General features: G+C 44.3%; 1 long non-coding RNA gene across 2 annotated transcripts in view; it reads left to right on the top strand.

Annotated features, from left to right (window-relative positions):
• Window positions 1–200: 200 nt before the first annotated feature.
• Window positions 201–7,222, top strand: part of LOC121133990 — a 60,333-nt gene continuing 53,311 nt past the window's right edge. For both annotated transcript variants that reach the window (XR_005870995.1, XR_005870994.1), the window contains exons 1-2: window positions 201–380; window positions 1,475–1,599. This is a non-coding gene — a long non-coding RNA (uncharacterized LOC121133990). The remainder of the gene's footprint in view (window positions 381–1,474; window positions 1,600–7,222) is intronic.

Here is a 7,222-nt window from a genome sequence, read left to right as displayed (position 1 = left end):
ACCTCTGCTACGAGGAATGAGGGAGGAATCCCATCATGTCTGCCATTGGAAAAGAAATTACACTCAGGTGTGAATCCCTGGACCAGAGATCACTGGGAAAACTCGGAGGCTGACACTGGCCGGGGAGTCACTCACCCTTCGTAGGGCTGGAGGAACAATGGGAGTGACTGGGTTCTAGATTCTGAATTCTTGGAAGAGGGGCTGCCTCTGACACTGAAGAGGTGACCGTAGCCAGCTGGTGCTGGTGATGGATAGGTTCCCATGATGCTGTTTCTAGGAGTACAATGAGAAAGCTAGGTAGCTGTTATTTCTGGAACCATCGAGCACTGCCTGGAGTGTGGAAAGAATGTCCAGTGGCAAGGGGGACAATATTCAGTGAGGTGAGCTGTACCTCCATAATGACATCTTGTAAAATAATTTCTTTGGGGGTGGGCACCAGGTAGGGGGAGTTATACATGGACTTCAGCACATGTTTGGAGGTCAGAGGTCAATCTTTGGGTCCTCCATCTTGTTTGAGACAAGGACTCATTGCTGCTGTGTGCTGGATATCTGGCCTGTGAGTGTCTATGGATTCCCCCATCTGCACCTCCCATCTGACCATAGGGTGCTGGGATTACAGGCACGTGTGCTGTTGTGTCTACCTTTTATGTGGGCATCTTAACTGGTGCCTTCATTTTTAGTTTCTTTTCCTGGCAAAAGCAACTTAGGAGAGAACTGGTTTATTCTGGATCACTGTTAGAGATTCAGGCCCTCATGTTGAAATCAAGGCAACAGCAGGAGCTGAAGGTGCTGATCGTATGCCCCCTGGAGTCAAGAAGCAGCAAATGTATGTTGTGCTCCATCCATCCAGGATCCCAATCTAGGGAATGCTGCCACTCACAGTGAGTGGATCATCTTTAGGAAGCAGAGAATTTGGATGCAGACATGCCCACCAGCAGGCCTGGGAACAAGACAGACCAACTCTTCCTGTAAGCCAGGGGTGCCAAAGGTTTACAGGAAATGGCCTGAAGCTAAGAGAAACTGTAGGGGGCGATACTCTTGCATCCCTCTAAAATAAACTTTCCCTGACACCCTGATCCTTGATTTTGTTTGGTTCTTTGGAGCCTGTACGATGATAAATTCCTATACCTCGGTCCACCTGGCTTGAGGTCCTCAAGTCGCTCATAAATCACAGTTTTCCTTTCTGCTGTTTCAGTTAACCTGTGATTAGCCACAACTCCAACATGCCAGATATTAACAGCTAATAAGTTTTGACTAACTCTCAATGCAGTGTGTTATGACCAATCCATTTTACTTTTGGTTTTCATTAACCTCCTATTCTGCCTGTTTTGTATATTAAACTTTATCATAGATGCATATAGGACAAATCCTTCATGTATATGTAGACTTGAGAATGACCTGTAGTTTTTAGGCATCCTAATGGGTCTGGAACAAATCCTTTGTGGATGAAGGTGTGTGTCTTATTTTGTTATAGATGGTCTGGGATGAAAACAGCCTCTGTCAGCTTGATGTCATCTCTGGTGCTATCGCTCATGCAGACCTACCACAGATGTCCCAAGGATACTTCCAGTATGGTTACTGTCTGCCATTACCACGCAGGTGACAGAGGGTGGGGAGAAGCTGAGCAATGGTCGCATGGGAGTGAATACTCTCTAGAGGAAGCTTTTGGTGGCCCTCCTACCTTGCAAGCCCTGGCTGGGTCTCTTTTCTCCTGTGTCCCTTGGGTTTCTTGAATGTCATGTTATCAAGGTGTCCCTGCATTGCCTGCTTTCTCTCCCAGACTGTGAGCCCCATGTGGGTAGGCATTCTGTTCGTTTTGCCTTCCTCTTTCTTTAGCACATAGTAGGTAGTTAGACAATAGTTGCTAAGTGGAATACTTGATAGTGAAAGTGGAGGAAGTGAGGCTCGTTGGGAGACAGGCTGGGTTAGTTCAATTCCAACAGCTGTCTCCATGTTATTGTTTATGTTTAATCTTTATAACAGCTCTGTGTGCAGGTGTTTAATCTCTGTTTTATATGTATGAAAATGATATAAAAATGATTCACCCACAAAGGAATGGCAGAGCCAGGGTCTGCATCTTCTTTCTACAAAACATCCCTGTCCTCACATCATTCTTGAAGAGTTGTAGTGAATGAACAACTAATGGTGCCTGGATCCGAATGAATGTGTCTGTGTGTCACACTTGTGTTAGTGACATCATTTTTCCATTTTTGTGAATGCACCTATTTGTATGTGGCAGTGTGTAGTGTATGTGCATATGTTTCTGTTCATGTAAATGTATGTATATATGTACATATGTGTGTATATTTGTATGTGTGTCAGTATGTACATGGTACGTGTGTGGTATCTGTTTTGTGTGTGTCTCAGTATATTTGTATGTGGGAGTGTGTGTGTGTTATATATGTATGTGTACATTTGTGGTATATGTATGTGTTTTATGTGGGTATGTATATAGTATATGTGTGGTTGCATGTGTGTGTGTTGTCTTGTATCTGTGTGTGCCTGTGTGTATTTGTGTTGTGTGGAGGGCATGTGGTATATGTGGACATGTGATAGCATTCACATCTTGGCACTGGAGCAGTTGAGAGATTCAATTCCTTTCTCTCTCTCTCTGTCTCTCTGTCTCTGTCTCTGTCTCTGTCTCTGTCTCTCTCTCTCTCTCTCTTTCTTTCTCTCAGGGCTGAGAACTCTGGGAGTATGATGCAGTCAGAGGTTGTCAGGTACCCGTCTCTATCACTCTCCACTTGATTCCTTTAAAAATAGTAAATTTCACATAATGCACTTTGGTTATGTTTGTTCCTGCTCCACTCCCTTCCCCTTTGACCCAACATTTTGTCCTCTTTTTTAAACACTCATTAAATCTAATTAAATCTATGCTGCCCAAATGTTCTTGGATATGTGGCTTTCCTCTGGAGTGTGGTCAACTCACTATATTTAGAGAAAACTGACTTCCTCTCCCAGAAGCTAGGGTGGGACTTTGTGCCCACACCTGCTTTCCATGTTGGGATCTAGGCTGGCTTTGGCTTGCACAGGCTTTGTGCATGGTGTCACAAATGCTGTGAGTTCATATGCAGCTGCCCTGCTGTGTCTAGAAGACAGTTTCTTTATGGCCACTCACCATCTCTGGCTCATATACTCTTTCTGCCTAGGCTTCCATGGGGATCTCTGGACCTAAGGAGAAGAGAATGCCATACATGTCCACTTAGGGATGAGCAGTCTCCTTGAAGTCTCCTGTTCTCCACACACTAACCAGTTGTGAGCGTCTGTGTTAATCACTATCTGGAACAAATAGAAGCTTCTGTGATGAGAACAGAGAGATGCATTCATCTTTGGATTTAATAAAAGTTGTTAGGAGTCAGTTTAATACTACATCCACCTTAACTCCTTTGAGGCAGGGTCTGAACCTGGAGCCAGGTTAGCTGTGAACACACCTTAGGAATCTTGTCTTCTGACCCAGCGCTAGGGTTGCAGGCAAAGCCATACCCAGATTCTTATGTGTGTGATGGGGATTCGAACTTAAGCCCTCACTCTCATGCACTGAACAGTCTCTCTAGACCTGTCATCCAGTCACCATTCACAGAGTAAGCAGTGTGGATGAAAGGACTGAAGCCATACTGAATATTCTACTTAGCGCCAATTCTACTGCACAGCCAGACAGTTGAAAATCCACCAACATCTCTCCATGAAGACTGGATTAATAGGTTGTTGATACATCTAATGGTTTGTTTAATTGATAGCTTTTGCCATTATTAGGGGGGTAGTTTAAAGGGGCTGTTATGATTAGAAGACCCACATCAATTAGTCTTGGAAACAAGAGTGTAAATACAAATGTCATTTGTTCTGTTGCCAATCAAAACAAACACCTATAGTTGTAGCCAAAGCTTTAAGAATTCATTCTGTAAATATTTGAGCACGTATTATGTGTCTGGCACTGTTCTTGGGGCTGTGTGTGACGTGAACATGTGTAAGATGCACTCTGTCCCCAGGGTCTTGCAGTGTACTTAAAGAAATGAGACATATGCAGGCATGTTAATTAACACAAGGCCATTGAGAGCAAAGTACTAATTAGCATGACGGACAGTAGGGGAGGTGTGCTGTGGCTACTTACAGTAACAGTAGAGAGGAACTTTGATGTTACTTGAGTGTGGCTCAAATCCCACCAACAGCAATGAGCGATTGATGCTCATTCTGTTTTGGAGATGAGGACAGCAAGGGCCTAGAGATGTTGAAGGACTTGCATAAAGCTACAAAATTGGCAAGTGAGATGCAATGATTAACATCAACTGTCCGCTTGATGGGGTCCAGAAACACCTAGCAGACAAGCTTGTGATCTCCTCTTAAGGGACTATCTAGTTTTGGTTAATTGGGATGGGTAAGTCCACCTTGAGTGTGGGCAGTACCAGTTGGACTCCTGCGCTGGATAAAAAGGAATCAGAGAGCTGAACATCATAGTCCACCACGCTTTGCCTCCTGACTGTGGATGTGATGCGACGTGACAGCTGTCTCCTGCTGTCATGACTCCCTGCCCTGATGCACTGTACCCTTGAACTGTGAGCCTAGATGAACCCTTTAGCCCTTGAGCTGGTTTTGTCTGAGGATTTTCCTATTGCAACAGGAAAAGGAGCTGAGACAGAAGGATACAACCCCAAGTTATATCATAGGAGAATGAACTCTTCAAGCCTCAGCACAGAGCCTGTGCCGTATACGGCTGTGGATAGCAGTGGCTGTGCCAGGAAACTGGGAAGACTCAATGTACAGTTTCTTACATTAATGACATTCAAGCTGGGTTTTGGAGCACAAAGAGGTCAATAGTCAGAGAAAGGAAGATAAGATTCTAGGCAGAAGGAACAGCCCATGGAAAGCACTCATGTTTGTGCCTTGATTTCCCCTCCTCTTTAGTTACCATACTTACCCTGTTTGTTTCTTCCTTCCAAGTCGCCATCTATCTCTTGTGTGCCATCTTTCTGAGAAGGAATGGACATGGGCCCTCTGATCCCACCACCATGAGACTTAGTTCTTTGGGAGCGAGGAACCTCTGCAGTTCTCAACTAGATTTGTATTTCATCAATTATTTTGAGTGCTTCACAGAGAAGGCTGTAAGATCCCTGTGTTCCTGCCACACATACTCTGCTAAGAATGCTAGAAACACATGGAGGGAGCTGTCTTGGGAGGCCAAACGTGCTTATGGCCAATTTTTTAAAAAGAGGAATTCTGAAAGAAAACCAAAGTAGATGGGAACAAATTGAATTGTCTGCCTTAGGAGGTCCTGAGCTGTGGCATGCACATAATTGACCCTGTTGGCCTTAGGTGGTGGGTGGGTGTTAGAAGTGGGAGGGGGAAGAGAGGGACAAAGAGTCTGAGGAATGTGTGCAATGGAGGGAAGGATCGGTGCAGAAAGAGGGGTGTACCCTTGGGGTGTCTAAGTCTCCATCAGAGGTTGAAAGAAACTTGATGCGGATGACCCATGCCATCACCACTCAGAGCATCTGTGGCGTGGGAACAGTGGCATGGAACCTGTAAAGTACTGTGAAAGGAGGTGTATATAAAGAGCTGTCTGGTACACAGACAGCTTATAAACCTGTGTGTGGTGGTAGCTTGTTTGTACTCTAACAAATAAAGTTTGCCTGGAGATCAGAGTGCAGAGCTAACCACTAGTTAACCATGGAGGCCAGGCAGTGGTGGCACGGCACCTTTAATCCCAGTGCTAGGAAGGAAGATATGGTTGGGTGGAGAAAGGAATATAAGGTGGGTGGAGCTAACCACCTTTTCAGTTTGAGGATTTTACAGAGGTCAGAACTCCCAGCTTCTCTGATCTTTCAGCTTTCATGCCCTAATATCTGGCTCTGGGCTTTTATTATTAAGATCAACTAGAATTTGTGCTATACCTGTGAAGTAACTAATATTACTGATAATATTGGGTTTCAGGATAGGATGCAAGGCTGTGTTTCAGATTGGGTTCCATAGGATAAGAGTATGTCAGACACTAGAATTCTCATGAACTTGATATATTGAAGCAAGAGCAGAAGGGTGGGGGATGGGAAAGGGCATGAGGAGGGAGTGAATGAATCTGTGTCGTTCACTGAAGACCATGGCCTGATCCCAGGAGGAGCCCTGGAGTAAGGATGATGCAACAGTGTCCTGTATTGAAATCAGACAAACCTTTCTAGCTCCAGACCACTTAGTTGTTGAATGCAGGAATATTCGGAGGGAGATGAGTCTCTGTCCCATTTGACTGAGGGCATTCTCTAGGCCATATGTGAGAGCAGTTGACATTCGGAAAATCTAGTGTACAGACATTTGGGCTAATGAAGTGGATCAAGATTGGCTGTATCAACCCAGTCCATTTCCATGGTGAGGGATGCTGAATGGGGGTACAACAGTGTGGTGATGACATTTTCAACACAAAACCATGAGCTTGAATTTTCAGCACCCAAATTCATAGAAGCGTCACTCCAATGTCAATTAGGAGACCTCCAAGTTCCTGTTGAATCTCCAACCTTCAAGAATCCTGGTCTTCCACCAGAGCCTACCCTATTAAGCTTCTGTTCCAAGATAGAACATTTATCCTGATCCATAAATTATTCTTGTATTCATTTGTGCCTTGTATACAGTTGGTATGTACAAGTGCTTTCTCAGAAGTACTTTTAGAAATGAGTGTACAGACTTCTTTCCTTTACATTTCTGGTCCTCTTGATCCCCTTATAAGCAGTCACTGTTTCAAAGATGATCAGTTGGCTAAGTGCATTTCTGAATTCAGGAATGTTGCTGAATGAGTAGAGCCCTAATGCCTTTGACAAGTAGCTAGTTATTTTTAGGGCAAGACTTAGCATTTACCTTGTAATACATCTATAGCCCTCTAGGAGGCAGTGGCTCCCAGGTTAAAATTTACTGCTGTGGTTAGTATAGTTCTTTGCTGTTCTGAGTCTGACTGACGTTGAGGTTCTGTTCCCACCCTGTACTTTTGTTCTGGCCACATCTTCCACCTGAAATGACCTCTCAAATTTACCTTGATCTCTAAGTGCATAAAAGCACACCCATCTTGAAAGCCTCAATCCAAATGTCAACACCATTGAAGTCTTTTTCTGATTCCACCCAAGTAGGAAGAAGATGTATGCCCCTTGCCGTGCTGGCATAGAACTTTTTTCTCCTTGTTCCTTATTTATAGCACTGGCTGCCTGATTTGGACAGTTTGTGAACCAGTGACATTCACCAAGAAAAGATA

This window comes from Mesocricetus auratus, unplaced genomic scaffold (genome assembly GCF_017639785.1).
Source record: "Mesocricetus auratus isolate SY011 unplaced genomic scaffold, BCM_Maur_2.0 Super-Scaffold_100025, whole genome shotgun sequence".
In the NCBI taxonomy this organism is placed as follows: Eukaryota; Metazoa; Chordata; class Mammalia; order Rodentia; family Cricetidae; genus Mesocricetus; species Mesocricetus auratus.
The sequence above is the reverse complement of the archived record's forward strand: the minus strand, read 5'-3'. Positions and strand labels throughout refer to the sequence as shown.